The sequence below is a fragment of the Leopardus geoffroyi genome, chromosome D3 (genome assembly GCF_018350155.1).
Source record: "Leopardus geoffroyi isolate Oge1 chromosome D3, O.geoffroyi_Oge1_pat1.0, whole genome shotgun sequence".
NCBI lineage: Eukaryota > Metazoa > Chordata > Mammalia > Carnivora > Felidae > Leopardus > Leopardus geoffroyi.
The window spans coordinates 69,183,766-69,201,518 of record NC_059339.1 but is presented as its reverse complement, the minus strand read 5'-3'; the positions used below and the strand labels follow the sequence as shown (position 1 = coordinate 69,201,518).

At 47.1% G+C, this 17,753-nt stretch overlaps 1 long non-coding RNA gene across 1 annotated transcript; it reads left to right on the top strand.

Moving 5' to 3' along the window:
- The first annotated feature begins 452 nt into the window (after positions 1-452).
- LOC123587532 lies at positions 453-17,486 on the top strand. Its single transcript, XR_006707356.1, has 3 exons — positions 453-464; positions 13,298-13,309; positions 17,293-17,486. It is a non-coding gene; the product is annotated as an uncharacterized LOC123587532 (long non-coding RNA).
- The last annotated feature ends 267 nt before the right edge of the window (positions 17,487-17,753 follow it).

Here is a 17,753-nt window from a genome sequence, read left to right as displayed (position 1 = left end):
TAGTTAAAATTCATTTACTCATTTCCCACAGCACCTAACCATGCCTGACTCATAACAAATGCTCTGCAAGTATTTGCTTAAGGTGATGTTAATAATTCATTCACCCATTAATTCCACTAGGATTTTTTTCCTTTGGTACTAATTATGTACCCATTGTTGCCCTAAACACTACGGAACACATCCAGCCTCAATGGCAGCCGGGTGGGCACTGAAGACATCCACGTGTGAAGAACACACTTATCACTGAGTGCTTAGTGGGAAGAGAACTATAAATGCCAAAGGAGCTCCCAAAGGGAGCTGGCAGGTCAGGGAGGCCTTCAGAGAAGAGGAAAGACCTGAAATGGGCTTTAGACTGATAGGATTTGGATTGGAGGAGAGAAAGGAGAGCAGTTCAGGTGACCAACCATCTGGGTTTGCCTGGGATGGAGGGGCTGCTCAAGACGTGTGACTTTAGGGATGCCTGGGTGGCCCAGTTGGTTAAGCGTCTGACTTCAGCTCAGGTCATGATCTCACAGTTCATGAGGTTGAGCCCTGCATCGGGCTCTCTGCTGTCAGCACAGAGCCCACTCGGATCCTCTGTCTCCCTCTCTCTCTGCCCCTCCTCCACTTGCTCTACTCCCCCCGCCCCAAAATAAATAAACATTTTTTAAAAAAAGAAGTTAAAAAAAAAAAGATGTAGGACTTTAAATGCTAAAACCAGGATAGTCCAGAGCAAACCAGGTGGTTGGTCACCTCAGGAGAAGCACAGCATAATAATTATAAATATAGACTCCAGAACCAGACAACCTTCAGTCATTCTCTCCTACTTTCTTGGCTGTGAGATCTTGGACAAGTTACTAAGCCTTGGTTTTCTTATTTATAAGCACCTACCTTGTGAAGTGGTTTTAAGGACTGAATGAGAAAATAAAGCAAACATTTAGTAAATGGTTGCCATCATCATCCACATAATCCCAGGTAAAGGGGATGAATTGTGCTTCTCTGAGTTCCCAGCACATTGTGTCTCTCCCTCTGTGGCCAGAATCTCAAGACCAAGCAGCTGCTATGGTGCTAATGGCCATATGACCATTGGTGTGCATTCTGAGGCTAGATACAACACTATGGAGGTCTCAGAACACTGTCAACCAACTAAAGAGCTGAAAGGAGAAGTCAGACACAGTATCAAATAGCTACCTAGGTGTTAGCAAAATCTACACATAATCAAAATATTCTAGATTCATAAACAGGGAAGCCTATACCAGTGATAGAATTCTAGCTCCTGCTCTGTAAATTCCAAATAGGTCTATGTAGGCAGCATCTTTAAGACACAAGGCAGCATTTGACTGTCCCTAAATTAAAAGCTAAGGAAACAACAACCCAGCAAGAACAACCAGAATGCCCTGCAAACCACAGTCGCCATGTCTCCATCAACTCTCCTCATCCCCCACACCTGAGGTATTTTGGTTCCCTGCTTCTCACAGCTCCTCTGGCACCAAGCCTGGTTTGGTCCTAATGCCACCATGTGCCATTCCATACTAACAACCGTAACCTCTTTTAAATGACTTTTTCTTTTTATAAAAAATAATATATCTTCACTAGAAACAAATTTAGAATATCTAATATGCAAAAATAAGAAAGCAAAAACCACCTTTCAAATTCTTCCAAATAGGTATGAATAACCATCAGAAGAATTTATGTCTATCCTTCAAGAAGCAGATAGATATGATTGATAGATGACAGATGATAGATACATAGATGATAGATGATAGATAGATAGATAGATAGATAGATAGATAGATAGACAAAAGGCAGGCAGATAAAGTAGGTAGAGTAGGTAGGTGGGTGGGTGGATGGATGAATGGATGGATGGACAGATGAACAGATGGACAGATTGATGGACACTAGAGTTTCCATCCCTCCCTTCTTTCATACTAAGAAAACCCTTGGTCTTGTACCCAAATAAAAATTCTACCTTTCCCAGTTTCCCTTATAATGAGGGGTGGCCAGAGATGTGGTTGGACCCAGGAGTCCTAAGCCCTTATTTGCTGGGAATTTTTCCGAAAGTTTTCCTTTCCTGACATAAGTGCTTCCCCTTCTTCTTTTTTTTTCTTTTTTCTTCTTGCCTGGAATATTTAAACAGTTTATAATTTTTGGAAATGCTACGCTAAGACAAACATCCTTCAAGCTGGAATTTTGCACACATCCATGATGCTTTCAATAGGGTAAATTCCCAGAGATGGAATTACTGTTACCAAATTCCCTTGGGAATTGATGTGTCTGTTTAGAGTTCTATCGATAGCGCATGAGTCCTTCCTTCATCCTCACTTACGCCCTTGTTATCTTTGCCATTGTGACAGGGAGATTTTGTGCTATAGAAACATCCATTTCTGGTAGCGCAGCAGACTTGAAAACTTAAAAAGGGTTCTAAGTTGCTAAGGGTTCTGCACCCAGTTCCAACCTGGGAGGTGGTTCTCCACACCGCTAAGCAATGCTCCAACACCACCTGGGTGTCCTGCAATTCAACTCAATTCTGACACAGTCTACCCAGAGATAGCCTCTGATCCCACAGGTGAAGGGCTCAGTCCTACAAGATTACCTTCCACCTCAGAAGCCAATTGCAAGGCCAGGTTGTTACCTGAGCTTCTTGACCTACAGGCTATAAATCAGAGGTTTTCATGACCCCCTTCTTGAGTTCAACTGATTTACTAGAGTGGCTCAGAGAACTCAGGAAACCCATTTACTCACTAGATTACCAGCTTATTACAAAGGATCTTAAAGGATGTGAATCAACATCCAGATGAAGAGATACCTAGGGCAAGGTAGCAAGCAAAGGAGCTTCTGTCCTCATGGAGTTCGGGGGCTGGTATGGTGGCATTGGGAAGCATTCTGGTTCACCAACCTGGATGCTCTCCAACCCCCTCCTTTAGGTTTCATGGGGGCTTTATTACATAGGCATGGTTGAATAAATCATCGGCCATTGGTGATTGATTCAACCTCCATCACTCCCTCTCCTCTGCAGGAATCAGGGGATGAGACGTAAAGCTCCACCCCTCCATTCATGGTTGATTCCCCTGGCAACCAGCACTCCCATCTTTAGGTTCTTTCCAAAAGTCATCTCATTAATATAAACCCAGTTGTGGTGGGGAAGCTCTTTTTATGGATAACAAGACACCCCTGTCACTTTCATGGCTCTAAAGTGATTTCAGAAAGTGAGGAGAGAGACTGAATATTATGACAAAAGATGCTTCCATTGCTCTGCTTGCTCAGGAAAATCCAAGGGTTTTGGGAGCTGTGAGCCAGGAACCACTAAATAAAGATAAAGACCAAATATTTATTTATTATAAAGCACATCAGAACCTCCTGCTGTAAAAACACCTAGAAATGCTAGATAAAAGATAATGAATACCTTTCACTTGTATTAACTGAGCGTTTGCTATAGGAAGGAAAATCTTGCAACCAAAAACTAAAAGGAGAAAATTCAAGCCAAAGAAGGAAGCCTGCTGATGCTGTGGCGGCTCTGGTTAGAGAGGAGGTGGGATGGGAGAGCTGGCAGTCTTGATACCCAGAGAGCTCCAGAGTTAATGCCACAGCAGGGTCTGAGGCAAGCTTGCACCAGAACTGTGATCCCTCCATCAAGCCAGGATTTTCTGAGACTCATACCCTTGATTAAAGGTGATAGGCAAAATATCTGCTCCCTTGCAAAGAGAGATGGTAGCTTGTCTATCTTGTCCAGATAGAAAACATATCTCCCCTGATCATTTATAATGAGGGTTCTGCCTTTATCTAGATTTTATATTATCTGCATGATCCAGGAAGCCCCCACCTCCCCCTGGTAAGAGATTAACACCCCAGGCTGAAAGCACCATGAGACTCAAATGCAGTATCACTCTTCAGAGACCACCCAGGAATCTCAGAGGCAAAATCCTGCAAAACATGCATTTACTCTCCAAAATTTAAAATAGGCAAGGAAATAAGCTACCATGAGAGAGAGTCAACAGAACGAGTAACACAGACTTAAACTCCCGGTCACTCCAGATAATACAATGATTCACGTACACATCACAGGGTTGTTTTAATTTCCAAAACACATTTTATTAAGGTAAAATGCCTCATTCTGCCCATGACCAATTTTCATTCAATGTTTTTTCATCAATGTCTTAGCGAAAGATACACATTTTTCAAATTTATAGATATTATGTAATATATATCTTGAGGAGGTCTCTTTCACAGACAAAATCACATGTTCAAGATTTTGTAAGGATAGAAATGTGAACTAATTTTTTTTTTCAGTAAACTCTATGCCCAGTCTGAGGCTTGACCTTGTGACCCTGAGATCAGCAGTCTCATGCTCTAGGGACTGAGCCAGCCAGGCACCCCAAGATGAGCTAAATTAACAAGAAGACGTATAACAAGAGCAAAATAAATTTCTGCCACTTTAAAGACAATCAACTGCAGAGTACAGAATAGAGATACTTGGCTTGAGGTAATGCAGTTGAAAAAAGACTAAGGAGGGAGTGGAAAGGTATGATAGGCAGGGGCAAAAAGTCACTTAATAGCTCCTTATTTTTATTGAGGTATAATGCACATACCATAAAATTGACCCTTTTAAAGGGTACAGTTCCGTGGTTTTTATGATATTTGCCAGGTTGTGCAACCATCATCACTACTACGTTCCAGATAATTTTCATCATCATAAAGGAACTGCGGACCCACCGGCAGTCACTCCGCACCCCTCCCCTGCCCCGGCCTCTGCAACTGCCAATCCACTTTCTGTCTATGTTGGCCTATTCTGGACATTATACAAAAATGGAATCATATAATATGTGCCCTTTTCTGCCTGGCTTTTTACACTTAGCATGACGTTCTCAAAGTTCATCCATGTGGCAGCACTTCATTCCTTTTTTTAAAAAGTTAAATTATATCCCATCCTTTGATGAATATTCCACATTTTGTTTACCCACTGCTCAGTGCATGGGCATTTGGTCTATTTCCACTTTTTGGCTGTTAGAAACAATGCTGCTGCAAGAAAATGAAAACATTTTCTCCTAGCTAGTGGGCTGTCTTTTTACTTTCTTGATAGCGTCCTTTGAGGCACAAACATTTTTAATTTTGATAATATCCAATTTATCTATTTTTTTCTTTTGTCACTTGTGCATTTGGTGTCACAGTGAAAAAGCCATTGCCCCATTTTTTTTTTTTTAACATTTATCTATTTTTGAGAGACACAGAGAGACAGGGCGTGAGCTGGGGAGGGGCAGAGAGAGAGGAAGACACAGACTCTGAAGTGGGATCCAGGCTCTGAGCTGTCAGCACAGAGCCCAACACGGGGCTCGAACCCTCAAACCGTGAGATCATGACCTGAGCTGAAGTCGGATGCTTAACTGACTGAGCCATCCAGGCACCCCTTATGCTTTCTTCTAAGAGTTTTATAATTTCAGATCATGCGTTTAGACCTTTGATCCTATTTAATTCTTGTATATGGTGTGAAGTAGGATCCAATGTCATCTGTCACGTGTGCTATTGAGTTGTCCCAGCACAATTTGTTGACAAGACTGTCCTTTTCCCCATTAATTGTCTTGGCACTTGATAGTTACATTCAATGAAGAGCCAAAAGAAAGCCCAAAGTCCAGAGAAATTTAGGATTCATCACTTACCTGGACGTACCAGTGCCCCTTCTCGGGGACCAACAAGTCTGTTGGTGAACGGCCATTAGGCTCAGTTCTGTCAGTTCTCCAGATTTGAGGTGTTTGAGCCGTGCCTGGTGTGAAAGACAGTTATGACTTTGCGTTCACTAAGATCGTACAGAAATTTCAGGTCTTTTCAGCACGAGTAATAGATATTATTTCTCTGAATCATTGGTCATTTGTTCACCATAAACAATTAAAATGCTAGGAAATTCCATCATTTCAACATACAGCTGACTTTTCCCTGAAAGCAGCTGTTCCCAGCTGCATTAGTCTAGAGTGACCCAAAGAGAGCCTGAGCTCGGGCCACGGTGGGGAGGACACATCAGAGAGCCAAGCTTCCCCACCTCTGGACAATAGCCCGCTGGCTCAGGCAAAGCCACATGGGACGCTGGGAAACTGGGTTTGCTTGACTGTTGCTGGTTTCTGAGCCTTTTCCTTTGTTAGGGTCACAGCACTGCACACAGTCTATTCTTCCTGGATTGCCCAGGTAGCATTCCTCACCTAGGCCTCCCAAGAATTGTTTATGCTTTTGCTATGAGGTTGACCATGCTGCATTGTAGTAAGGTTAATAGCTTATTGGTAATGGAAATTTATTATGTGGCAGGCGTTGTTCTAAGGACATTACTCATTTTGTGACTAAGTACTATGGTTATGTCCATCTTACAGACGAGGAAACTGAGTATTTAAATAACTCTGGGATGGTCACACAGCTTATGAGGACACAGACCCCTGGAATCTGGCCTTAAATCCTTAGTGTTTTATGCATCCAGATTGTGTGCTCTTGGGGGACACCATCTGCCTGCACCGCTTCCTGGGTGCCCACAATACATGAGTGTTGAAAGCTGTTCAAGCATCATGGACATGACCAGAAATAGAGAAAGTCAAAGCTAAAAGCAGACTCAGAAGTCACGTTGTCCAAGTCTATCACGTTACGCACAAGAAAAGCGAGATCCAGAGAAGGGAAACGGTGAAGTTGGGACCGGATCTCAAGTTCTTGACTCACAGTAGAGTGCTTTTTCCCTTCACTCACGAACCATTTAATGCAAGAATGTCTGTAATATAAGGAAGGTCTACAATGAGCGGGACCTGTTGAGGGTCTTTGGCGGATGCAAGTATGAGCCTCTTGCCTATTTAGAATCCACGTCACCCGGTGCCTTGGCACAGGAGGCTGGCAGGGCCAGAACCTTACCGCCGGACTGTACCTCGCAGGGAAGGATACCAAAAGCAACACTCCAGGTCCAACAAAGGCTGCTCACGTTGCTCCTGGGGGTGACAGGCAGGCTGAGAAACACCAATTTGGGATTCCTGGGATAGTTCAAAGCTGTGCGGGAACAATACGACAGAATATTTGAACTCAGGTTTTCCATGGAGATCTTGCCTGTATCCGTACGTTCCTAGAACAACAGCTTGATTTATTGAAGCGTCCGATAAAAGGAAAGTAAAAACATTCCATGGGCCTTACCACACTGCAAATTTCCCTCCAAAGAGCTCTCCTCGCTGGCTGGCGGTTTTATCGTCCTTATCTTCAGAGCACAGCTGCCGTTAACAGAAGCCTCTGCCGTTTTGCTGTACTTTTGGTTAGCAATTATAAGCCTCCAGAAGGACGGTTAGCCTGCCTTGGGCTGTGGAACCAGTTAGCTGGTCTTATCATGCCCCGTTCAACACACAATGTGCGAGACACCGCTTGCTAGATCCCATTCAACTTATCGTTTGCGATCTTGAATCGAAATTGGGCCAGTAGTTGAAAACTTTGACACGTGGCATTAAAGCTTTGAAACTTTGACACGTGGCATTAAAGGCTTTAAGCGTCTATACTGTAGCTCAGTGGTACTCACTAGGGGCAGTTCTGTGCCCCAGGGGATTCTTGGCACTGTCCATAGACATTTTTAGTTACCATAACTCAGGAGGTGCAACTGGGATCCAGTGGGTGGAGCCCAGAGATACTGCCAAACATCCTACAGTGTGCAGAGAGCCTCCCTCCACGAAGAGTTTGTCCAACCCATAGGGCGAATAGTGCTGAGGCTCTAGGTTCTAGAGAATGTTGGAGGAATGAGGGTAAGAGGGGATCTAGGGGGAGTTATTCCAGATTAACCCGAGAAGGCAGAAAGTCCAGACGGCTGCCTTGGGTCCAGACCAGGCGGACAATTAGAAGCCCCAGCTTTTGTTTGCTTCAGTGTTTGTGTAAAGGGGGCAGGGGGTTGTTTATTGTTTATATTCATTCAAAGTCCAGTGCAATGGACTCATTCTCAGGGAGGCCTGTCAGCCCAGAGCAAGCACATTCCTCATGAAGGAAGTAAACCTTGGCTGCATTCTTGCCCAGCCCCACCTGGGCTAATGAGTCATCCAAGCGAAAGTGCCAGGGTTTTCTCAGTGCCCCTGGGCTCCCGGTGAGACTACACACTGAGGGATCCCCCTTTCCTTCTTCTTTAGTGCTGCTGTCCCCAGGGACAAAGGTGTGATCTCTCAGACTCCACTGGATCCTGGCCCAGCAGGCTGCCCACAAGCCCCCTCAGTGGGGGAGGAGGAGTGGCCGATGTGCTAATTCCCCGGCAGTGAAGATCTCCTGTGGAAAACACACGCTTCCTATACCCGCTTTCTAGCCTCACACCCTTTGTTTCTGACCCAGTTCCCCTACTTTTGACCTACTTCCTGAAGCTGGGAGAGACACGAAGATAGAAAAGGGGCATCAGGTCGGGGGGGAGCAGGGGTTGCATTTTGGGCTCCTAGGCAAAGAGGCTTCTACGTGGCCAGGGCTTTGCCCATCACCCAGGCGCAAGACCACGTTCTGCTTGAAGCCTGTGTGAGCAGGGATCCCTTGGGAGACTCCAGGTCTGGCTGCTTCTAGTTTCCTCATCAGAACAGACTGGAAGGGTGCCATTCCGGTCAGGGTGGCCAGCTCAGAGGCTACCGCAAAAATTCAGGCAAAAGAAGAAAGCGATTCATGGTGGGACCAATCCGCAAGTGACTGAGCAAATAACACCCGAGGAAGTAGATGGCTGATTGGAAGAGACACTCAGGGATCTCCCCTGTCCTGACTTAGAGAAGTGGTAAAAGCGCCTGTCTCCATGGGGTGCTGTCCCCATGCAAACGCTCCAGAACACTTTTCGGAAAGAAGAGGGGAGGGCAGACAGGGTCCCATGGGACGCTTAGGATGCCATAAAGCGGGCACCAGGTCCACACGAAGTCAGCTTTGAGCTCAAAAGCCAGGACCTGGCTGAAAAGGGGGGAGGAGGTGGCCGCCTCAGGAATCAGACCACCTGGGTTCCACCTGCTGCCCATCATCCCCTGCCGTGTCACCTGCCTGGGCCTCAGGCTCCCGGTCTCTGAAATGAGGGTAATACTAAGACCCGCTGCCCCCGGTTGCTATGAGGATCAGAGAAGGCACGTGCGGGGCACGGCCTGGCACGGGTGGTGCCCAAAGAAGGTACCTCATAGATGCTGAATGAGGCCAGGACCGAGGAAGTGTAACTGAACCAACGGTAAGAGTTGATGGCCCACAACAGGAAAATACGGCATGATTCCACTTACGCAAACTACCCGGAGGGTCAAATCCATGAGGACAGAAAAGCAGAGCTGCGGTTGCCAGGGGCTGGGGGAGGGGCACAGGGAGATGGTGCGCGCTGGGGACAGAGCTTCTGTTGCGGAAGAGAAAAAAAAAAAAAAAAGTTCTGGAGATGGATGGTGACGATGTTTGCACCACAATGTGAATGTACTTAATACCACTGAACTGGACACTTAAAGATAGTTCGAATGGTAAATTTTATGTTAGGCATTTTTTTTTTATCATAATAAAAATCAATTAAAAGCAAAAAAAAAAAAAGAGTAGGCAGGACAGACTGAGGAGGGGAATGGGATGAGAAGAGGTAGGTTGAGAAGAAGGTGCTTTAAAAACACTAACGCTCTGTGCAGATAAAATTTATAATTCAGAGCAGGGTCAGGTTCTGACTCTAGAACATCATTGCAAAACTCTGGGGGGTTCCTGGCTCCGCATACCTGCCGTCGTTCCCAACTCAGCTGATCGTTCGTGCGGCGCTGGGCCAACCCCCGTGTCAGGCATGTCAGCAACCCCAGGACCTGCAAGCAGCAGCCCTGCCCTCCAGAAGCCACGGTCTTTGCACAGATGAGATAATATAAGGAAGGGGAACGTGCTTCGGGATCCATAAAGCATCATGGCAATCGTTAATGCGGCTAGGCTCCGGGGGGAGACTTCCATTTCTTCTCTGTCTGAGGCCTGGGACACGGGGCTCCCTGTGCCAGAGCCCCAGCCCAGCTGGGCTTTCAGGGGCCCTATCTGCAGAACTGGATGGGGGGAGGGTGCCCTCTGCTGCCACACTCTGTGAGCTTAATGCCCCTGCCCCCCCTCCCGACATCGTCAGTGACACTTGTCCTCTCTCTCTGATCCCAGCTGAGCCTCCAGAGAACCCTCCCTGAAGCCCCCTACAGCCACCCAAACATGCACCTGCCTTCATCCTTTCCTTCAGCCCAAAAGCTTCAATGTGCGTTTCCGTACTGCTCCTGATAACTCGCTGTCTTCTCACATCAAACAGCAGTTGCTGGTGTGGATGGTGATATGGTCACCTGCCTAGGTCACCACTGACCATTTTGAAGTCAGGTGGTGACAGGGTACAGGCTGGGTCTCATTCAATGTGCATTTCTGTGCACACAGACAGAGACACGAATTTCATCACCAGATCAAAGCACCTTCTTTCCTTCCTTCCTCTTTCCTCACTTGACACTCCCCTGCCCCCACGCAAAGCTTCGAAGCTTCACTCTGGCCCTGGAGGCCATGCGAGGGGCTGAGCTGGCCACAGAAGGGGCCCTGGGCACACAGACACCCCAGAACACCAGCCCAGCTGGGTGAAGGGGGAGCAGAAGAAAGGAAGCAAAACATCAGCTCGCCACTCAGGAGGGAGAGGGGGACAAGGTGGAGACTTGTCCCCCAGACACCACTCATCATGTGACACGGCCAGTACCTGAGAGGGAAAGAAGTTGGTGATACTGTTTGGGTGCGAAGATAGAGCCATCTTTTATGTTCGGAATAAAATTTGAAGTGGGGGGGGACCCCCATGAAATTATTTCTGCAGCTCTGACCAAAACCTGGGAAGCCCGTTCAGTGAACTGAAAATGTGTCACTAACTTCCTCGGCTGCCTGCCATTGGCTCCGGAAGCCAGGTCCCAGCCTGGTCATGGCAGCTTGACAATTCCACGTGCTTCCTGTCAGGGCCTGCAGGTGAAGGGACCAAGCACCCAGCACCGGCCCCGTCTCCCACCCCGTGAGGCCCCACGGCACCTTTCTGGGTTCTCCTTTCTGGAGTCGAAGCCTCCAGCTGACCTCCCATCGGTGTGGCCTCAGGCCAGTCCGAGCAGAAGCACAAGGGGATCCTGTCTCCTCCGTGTCTTTCCAGAAAGGTCCCAACACCAACACACCCCCTACTCCTCCTCCCTCTCCCGGCCTCCCCTCGTCAGCTCCACCCCTTTCCTATAACATGTACCGTCACAAAACACGTGATGTTCCAGACCTTGGCGGCAGCCCTGACCTCAGGCATGGAGAGGACCAACAGGGAAAAGGAGGCAGGGAGTGTGTGGCTGGCCCCAGCGCTGCCCCACATGTTCAGGATTGCAGCACATGCGATAACACGGGATATCACATCAAAACATGACACAGCCCAGCACCTTTGCAAAGGGCCAGAGTCGCAGCCTGTCAGGGCCTACACGTCCCCTGGCAGCTGGGCGCACCAGCCAAGCTTTCCAACCTTGACTTCTGTTCAAAAAGACCCTTGTTAAAATCAAACACAGCAGAATACCAGGCTTGAAAATTCCCCGAGCAGACACAAGCAGTTTCGTCACACAGGCAAAGCTTAGTTTAGCTTATCTTGCAAGACAAGGGAGGTTAACTTTATCTAGGTCACTTCTTGCTTCTGCCTCTGAGAATTGTAGGCGAGATTTATATTGTTCTCTAGAATCGATATGAGGCAACCACCAACCAATTCCTTCTTCATTTAAGAAAATTCTAGGGGCACCTGTGTGGCTCAGTCACTTACGCGTCGGACTCTTGGTTTCAGCTCAGGTCATGATCTCATGGTTTGTGAGTTCAAGCCCCACATCAAGATCTGTGCTGACAGCGTGAAGCCTGCTTGGGATTCTCTCTCTCCCTCTCTCGCTGCCCCTCCCCTGCCCGCTCTCTCTCTCTCTCTTTCCCTCTCTCAGAGATAAATAAATAAAAAAATTTTTTAAAAAGAAAATTCTAATATTGTAACTCATCACTGTGAAGAGGAACCAGTCCCTGCTTCCACACTATATAAGCCGCTGGATAGCAATACGTCTCTGAGCCTCATTCCATGTTTTGGTTTGAGCGCTCCTGGTTTGCCAACTGTCTTTCTGGTGTGTGCACAATAAACTTCTACCGATTACTATTTCAGTGACTTATTGGTTTTACTTCAGTTTGGGTGGGAAATCTTTTGACACTCTGGAGGGAGCCTATTGAACTAGGACTCTGCTTTCAGCCCAGGAGCAGAGGCAGAACAGGGACAGTTGTCCCCATGCCCGTTATACCCACCCAAGGAGTAATGGGGTAGAGAAAGCAGAGAATCTAAGGGGAGAAGTTGTCAGGACACCACAAGTGTGCCTCTCGGGTGCAGGGTGCCTTGAGTACTGGACGGCTGGTCTGAGTCTCATTTTCCCTGTCTGCAAATGACACTAATGAACACCCACAGGTTAACTGTGTTAAAAGGGAAAACAAGAAAGTGCTCCTGGACTTGGTTGGAACCATGGCAATGATTATCCGGTCGCTTGGTTAATCAACATGGTTTTATCACTCTCCTGCTGCATGCCAAGGACGTGCTACACATTGCCTCATATTATCTTCACAAGAACCCTAAGAGGAGGGTATCATTCCCATCTTATGGACAAGGAAATGGAGGCTGGGCTGTGAGGTTAATCATTTGCTCAAAGTTGCTTTGCTAAGTGATCATTCACTTGCAAGTGTTGGGCTTCCGAAGCCCATGCTCTTTGCACTACAGGACTCTGCCCCCACCCTCTAGGGCAGGAGACGTACACGAGAGATACAACGCATGTGCATGGAACCAGTAGAACGAGGGTAATGATATCGGGTGTAAGACTCACACTGAAGGAGTTTAGCCTCCAGGGGATCAGTGGAGCCAAGGTGCAGGGAAGCTTTGTGCAAGAGATGAGAGCTGCCTGGGCCTCACATGGAAGGTGAAAGACACAGGTGGGCAGACAGCAGAAACCGTGGCCTGGTGGCCATCGAGGCCTGGAGCCTACTGGGGCCAAGAAGAGGGCTGGGCACGGTGAGAAAAGGGCACCTGATTTGGGGCACCTGCAGCATTGGCTGCAGGCCGGGCATCGTCTGGGAGTGGCGGGCATAATGGTTGTGTCTCTAGGATGCCCCTGTCACCACAGGACTCCCAGTCCAGTGGGGGATTCAGGCAAAGAGAGAAGCCACTGGTACACAGACAGCCATGTACTCTGAAACACAGAGGAGACGCACCTCACCCAGCTGGGAACACACATCAAGAAGCTTCCAGGAGTCAGGCTGAGGCAGAAGGGAGGCAGGGCAGGAAAATGGGTTTCCAAGAGCCGCCATAACACATTACCACAAACGTGGTGAGTTAAAGCAACAGGAATGTGTCCCCTCACAGTTATGCCAGCTAGAAATCCAAACTCAAGGTGTCACAAGGTGTCACCAAGGCCATACTCCCTCTGCAGACTCGAGGGGAGAATCTGCTCTCACTTCTTCCTAGCTTCCGGTGGCTCCAACAATCCTGGGTGTCCGTAGCTGTGTCACCCAATCGCTGCCTCTGTCTTCACATGGACTTCGTGTTTATGTGCCTGTCTGTGTCTTCTCTTCTCATAAGGACCCTTGTCGCTGGATTTAGGGCTCACCCCTTGCAGAATGAACTCATCTCCATCTTTAATTATTCCTGCAAGGATCTTATCTCCAAAGAAAGTCCCATTCTGGGGTTTCAGGTAGACATGAATCTGGGGGCTCACTCTTCAACCCACTGCAGAAGGCAAGGATGGAAGTGGAGGGAGACAAGGTCACAGCCACGGGCTAGGGGACGCACACAGACTCTGGACTTCATCCAGGGACATTGGTGACAGGTGGATGTGTTTAGGCCAAAAAGTTATAGGACAGAATTTAAGCTTTAGAAAGATACGCTGGCTGCAAGGTGGAGAGCAGACTGGGTTCAGGCAAAATGAGATGCACAAGAACCAATTAGAACGGTATGCCAGCAATACAACGAGAAATCTCTCTGACATTTAATCGCTCTTTGGGGACAGAACTGACAAGCTTCGGTGGTGATTTGGAAGTAGGAGGAAGGAAAGGAATCACATTTTGTTCTCGAGTTTCTGCCTCAGGCAACTGAAAGGAGGAGAGGGAACATGGGAGGAGGAACAAGCATGGGGAGGCAGGAGAGGGCAGGTCCAGTGGGGATTCGGGGAAGACTCTGGACTCAGTGCAGTAGACTTTAGCTCAGGGGAGCTGTCAGGGCTGGAGAGAGAGCCCATGGATGGGCCTGGTGCCATGAGGAGTGAGCCTTGTACAGCGTGAGGGGACAGGAAGGCTCAGAACAAGACTGGAGGGGCACCACCATTCAGGGCTCGGGCAGACAAAGCACTTCCAAAAAAGACTGAGAAGGAAGGGAGAGAGCCTAGGAGAGCGGGCGACAGGGAAGTCACCCAGATTTGACAGTGCCCAGATCTTTCCCTGCCCGTCCCCCTGTCCTTGCTTCCCCTCCGGTTCCCTTTCTACTTTGCCACCGCAGTGAAAGCACTTGACCTTTCTCGGGGTGATGGCAGGACAGCCTCACAGGACAGTGTTCAGCCCCTTATTTATTTACTCAAGCATGTTCTGTGCTTTTGCTTTCTAATCACAGCCTGCACTGGACAAACCTGGGTTCCCCTCTGTCACTTTCCTCCTTTAAGCTCCAGCCCCAGGCCCCTGGGTTATCTGGAACCTTCCGCTGTGTCATTCCTGGCAAAGAGCCCACACCTTCCAGCTGCTCTCCACAGTAAGGCAGCTATTAGCCCCAAGTGGCTATTAACCAGAGGACGTCCAAATAGAGCTGGTCGAAATTGATTAAAATACACACAATTTCACAGACTCAGTATGAAAAAAAAAATGTGCTCTCCTGGGAATGATTTTATGTTGATTACCCCCAAATTATATTTTAAACATACTGGGCTGGGGCGCCTGGATGGGCTCAGTCGGTCGAGCCTCGGACTTTGGCTCAGGTCACGATCTCACCATCACTGAGTTTGAGCCCCATGTCAGGCGCTGTACTGACAGCTCAGAGCCTGGAGCCTGCTTTGGATTCTGTGTCTCCCTCTCTCTCTGCCCCTCCTCCACTCACGCTCTGTCTCTCTCTCTCTCTCTCTCTCTCAAAAATAAACATTAATTAATTAATTAATTAATTGGGTTAATTTAAGCAGTTTTTAAATTAATGTCACCTGTTTCTTTGTGCTTTTTTTTTAAAAAGAAACTGTGGTTCTTTTTTTTTTTTAAGTTTATTTATGTATTTTGAGAGAGAGAACAAGAGCATAAGTGGGGGAGGTGCAGGGAGAGGGAGACAGAGAATCCCAAGCAGGTTCCTCCCTGTCAGCACAGAGCCCCACACAAAGCTCAGTCTCACAAACTGTGAGATCATGACGTCGGGCGAGATCAGTTGGACACTTAACCGACTGAACCACCCAGGCACCCCCGTGCTTTTTTTTTTTTTTTTTTTTAAATGTGGTCACTAGAAAACCTAAAAGTACATATATGGCTTGCATTATATTTCTGTTGGACACTGCTGCCTTAGAGATTTTATCTGATGTCAAAACTTACTTGAGGGGCGCCTGGGTGGCTCAGTCGGTTAAGCGGCCGACTTCGGCTCAGGTCATGATCTCGCGGTCTGTGAGTTCGAGCCCCGCGTCGGGCTCTGTGCTGACAGCTCCGAGCCTGGAGCCTGTTTCAGATTCTGTGTCTCCCTCTCTCTGACCCTCCCCCGTTCATGCTCTGTCTCTCTCTGTCTCAAAAATAAATAAACGTTAAAAAAAATTTTTAATTAAAAAAAAAAAAAACTTACTTGAAACACAGAACACTTTTCCATTTCCCAGAGTCCTGCTGGCACAGTCATGGGAAGGGAGAAAGGCATGTCCAATGTTGCATCTGTGTTTCACATTTTCATTGTATTTATTTACTTTTTTAATTTTTTAAATGTTTTTATTTATTTTTGAGACAGAAAGAGACAGAGCATGAGCGGAGGAGGGGCAGAGAGAGAGGGAGACTCAGAATCCCAAGCAGGCTCCAGGCTCTGGGCTGTCAGCACAGAGCCTGACGTGGGGCTCGAACTCATCAACCATGAGATCATGAGCTAAGCCGAAGTCGGACACTTGACTGACTGAGCCACCCAGGTGCCCCTCGTTGTATTTCTTATAACTCATAAGAATACTTCTTTCTTGGGGCCCCTGGGTGGCTCAGTGGTTGAGCGTCTGACTTCAGTTGATCTCTGATTTGTGAATTCGAGCCCCGAGTCAGGCTCTGTGCTGACAGTTCGGATTCTGTGTCTCCCTCTCTCTCTGCTCCTCCCCTACTCGCACTCCGTCTCTCTCTCAAAAATAAATACACATTAAAAAAAGTTTATAAACAAAAGACTTCTTTCTCCCCCAGATTTTTAGATGACAAAACCTGAGGGCCAAGTTTAACTAATGTCCGTTCAATTCCTAAGGCCATAATTTTCCCAATACACAATGTTGTCAAGTCTAATGGTTGATAATAGTCTTTAAAGTACCTCCTCAGATAGTAATAATCCCTTTATGCACATAAAGCATCTCATATCATTTACATCATCCCATTGGCTCCAAAAGAAAACCTTACAACCTTCAATATAAAATAATGTATTTTTAAGTTTTGTTTATACACGGCAGAAAATTAAAAGGTACAAAGATATGTGGAGAAAAGTCAGCCTCCCACCCACCCATGACTTCCTCCCTCCTACCACCCTCCGTCCACACCCATCTCCTTCCCCAACCCCTGCCAACAACATGCTCTGTATATCCAGCCAGGGATGTTGATGCACAAATCCAAAGAGGTATGTGGGTGGATATATAGCCATTTTTTTCTTAGACTCAAATAGTAGCAGGTTATACCCACATTCCACATTACTCTGTACTTAGCACCTTATCTTGGATACCCTTCCATATCAGTGTATACGGTCTGCCTCTAACATACGTCATATTTAGGGGTGCCTGGGTGGCTCAGTCAGCTAAGCGTTCAGTTTGGCTCAGGTCATAATCTCCAAGTTCGTGGGTTCAAGCCCCACATCGGGCTCTGCTTTCAGCTCAGAGCCTGGAGCCTGCTTCGGATTCTGTATCTCCCTCTCTCTCTCTGCCCCTCTCCCTCTTGCGCTCTGTCTCTCTCTCTCTCTCAAAAATAAATAAACGTTAAAAAAAAAAGTTGTTTAACTGGTATGTCATATTTAAATGAAAAGAATTTTATAAATCACAAAATACAGTAAAACCTTGGACGGCAAGTAAGTTGGTATGCGATGAGCAAACATTTCTAGTAAATTTTAACTTGATAAATGAGCAATGTCTTGCCATACGAGTGGTACCTGATGCCAAACAGCACGTGATCACAAGTGAGCCAGTGGTTCTTGAACTTCTCTTTGATATACAGGTGCTTTGGATTACACGCATGTTGCTGGAATGACTTATGCTCACAAACCAAGGTTTTATTGTATATTCAAAGAAGGAAACGAAGTTTGGAGAGTCATTGGTTCTTTGACAGTGACTGTGACAGAATGAAGATAGGACTCAGGCCACCCGACCCCTGACCAGAACCTGCTTCTTCTCCTTGAGGCTCCCAGGGTCCCTATCTATAACATAGTGGAAATAATTCCTGGCCCACCTACTGTGAGCCTGACATGGAGACCAAACAAGCTGTCGAAATCTGGAAAGTGTGATCCAAACAAGAAACGCTGTCGTTATTATTATTGTAACTTTTTTCTCCGAGTCACACCTAGGTAGAATTTTGAGTAACCCCGGCGAGAATAGGTCTATCTGAACAGGGGACTCCCCCTTGAATCA